Genomic DNA, 2,599 nt, shown 5'->3' on the forward strand with positions numbered 1-2,599 from the left:
CTCCCCTTGGGGAAGTCAAATCTCTACTCCCTCTCACAGAAGGGCAAGCCCCCCAAGGAGGGGCCGGGGGAGCCCGCACAGGCAACAGAACCACCAAGCTGGGCTCCTCCTCTAGACCAGGAGGAAGGCGCTGAGGAGCTGGACCTTAGACCTGGTTCTTTCAGCAAGAGGGAGAAAAACCCCAACACATTCCCTTAAACGGTTAGCTGTTGCCCTTCTACCCAGACTGGAATATGCAGTCGTGTATATTTTCATCTTTGGAACAGGTGGTTTGATATGCAAATAAAGTAATAAGTGTCAGAGCCGTATCCTAGCAGTAGCTACTTTGCAAACGTTACCATGGCACCAATTCAACAGTGTTCTAAGAGGCAGCCACACCTCAGCAAGGTCTTTCTAACTTGGAACAGCAAAGTTCAAGTGAACTAATAAGACACAAACTGTAAAAGAGTCCTGGACTCATATATGTAAGGTGACTCTTTATAGCACAATTGCCCTCTCAAAGCTACTTGAAAGAGGGCATGGGACTTAAAGGAGAAAAAAAAGGAAATGGACCGTCTCTCCTAACACCTGGAATGTGATCCAAGTCTGGAGACAAAATGACGGTAATTATAACTGCTAACATTTGTTTTTAGCTGCTAACAGATTGTGCGCAGATTGTGAAGGGCAAACTCCATTCTCCAATTACTCCGGTGCAAACTGTGCTTTAACAGCACTCACTAAATCCTAGCTGAGTGAAATGGGAACAGATTGGCCTTATGGTGTGGTTCATTTATCTTAAAGTAGGAAAGCTGTCCTCCCACAGCCCTAGTCCAAGGGCCACTCACAGCCGGATGCAAAGAGTTCTCCAGCAGGCTGGGTTCTACACATCTCTACTTCTCACTGCCAGCCGATCTGCTCTGTGCAATGCAACATGTATTTCCCCACCACAGACAAAACAGGAGGAAAAGGACGGGTGGGAGGGACACAGGCTGCTGGGTGGAAAAAGTCTCAACCAACCTGGTTTGTGAACCACCTGCTGAGGTAGGGACGCCCTGGGCTAAACAGGGTCCATCTCCACCTGGTTAGGAGAGAATGAAAGGACAGATGCCAAAAGTGAACAACACAAGATAGTCTGTGATGAACAACAAATTGTTACAATAAGCCATGAATTCTATAAGAGTTCAAAGGGGGCGAGAGGGGCAAGAGTTCCTTCCTGCTCCCTCTTCAGATGAGGATGATCAAAGAACAAGCCCGGAAAGACCCTTTGAAAAAGTGAAGACTTCCTCCACAAATAGGGAGCCATAGTTGGTCAACACTGTAGAAGCCGTCAGCAAGAAGGGGACTACAGACCTCCCTCCAACGTGTGTCAAGGACACTGGCGTCCAAGATCTCCTTAAAGACACCAATGATGTATCATTTCTGGCTAAAATAGCCACAAGAGAGAGGAGTGCAAAGGAAGGAGTGCTTAGAAACACAGTCGGAAGGTTCCATTTTGCTGCCTTTATCTTAAAAGACACAAAGACTTTTGCTTCCCCAAAGGGTAATCATGGGACAATTATATATAGTTAATTCTACACACACACACACACACACACATACACACACATACACACACCCCACCTTAAAAAAATAATAAAGGCAGAAAAATGCCTCTTGGCTCTATTTCCATAATATTTTAGCCACATCGATGTGTAAATTTTCTATAGGTGAGTTGAAATTGTAATTTGAGCAGTACCCTGCATGTCAGCTGTGCCACCCAGCGGTCGACCACAACAAGGGCACAATATTCAAAGAGTGAGAATTTGGGCTTGGGTTCAGCAAGTTTTGATAGCCAGGCAGATCCAGCGTGACGAGTAAGGCTAAGAGAGGAGAAGAGGCAGGGAGAAGATAGTGGTCAGGACCAAGCAGGAAATGGTGTCGGGTTTCTAGAGAGCTGTCCATTGCCAGGGGTTACATCCAGCTCCCCGGAGGAGAAGCTACTATAAAAGCCAGGAAGCCTCAGGGCAGGAATTCAGTTGCATCAGGAAAACATAGTAGGTAAGAAGGAAACTGAAGCTAACCTGCAAGCCCAGGGATTAAGTTGACGTGGCAGGGTTAGAAATCTGGAATCTGGTGTGTGTGTGTGGTGCCAGAGTTCCTGCAGGGACATTAGCCCTTAAGATAATGATGACATGAGTAAAGCTACATTCCACCTACAGCTGGATTAAGGCTATTAAAATATTTTCTGCCCAGGACAGGATTAGCATAGGAACTCTGCAGGTTTTAGCCTGGAGATCAAACCGTATCCAGTAACAGCAATGACTGAGCTCACCTGGGTTAAAGAAGACAGAAGTTGATCAAAGTGTTTCCATATGTTGAGGCCATAATAAATCCTTGTGATATGATAAATTAGATTTTGAAAAGTAAAAAAATATAGTCTGTTGCAGTGGTCAGTTTACCTCATTTAAATTATCTGTTTTACTGTCTGGACAAAGTCAAAAGTAAAAAATGAAACCATAAGTGCATGAAGAAGATATGGGGAATACTTAATTGTGCTTTGATGGGGAAAGCTTTTCTAAATACAACAGGAAAAAATAAATTGTAAGAGTAAAGACTGGCCCACATGAAAATATAAAATTTT

General features: G+C 44.5%; 1 protein-coding gene across 1 annotated transcript in view; it reads left to right on the top strand.

The window, feature by feature from the left end:
- The first annotated feature begins 352 nt into the window (after positions 1–352).
- The window catches only part of APOBEC4 (apolipoprotein B mRNA editing enzyme, catalytic polypeptide-like 4 (putative)), a 6,552-nt gene continuing 4,305 nt past the window's right edge, over positions 353–2,599 (top strand). Inside the window, exon 1 of the mRNA XM_012639988.1 lies at positions 353–602. The gene's annotated coding sequence lies outside the window, so the exon portion shown is untranslated. The remainder of the gene's footprint in view (positions 603–2,599) is intronic.

The sequence above is a fragment of the Propithecus coquereli genome, unplaced genomic scaffold (genome assembly GCF_000956105.1).
Source record: "Propithecus coquereli isolate 6110/MARCELLA unplaced genomic scaffold, Pcoq_1.0 Scaffold146, whole genome shotgun sequence".
NCBI classification, from domain to species: Eukaryota; Metazoa; Chordata; class Mammalia; order Primates; family Indriidae; genus Propithecus; species Propithecus coquereli.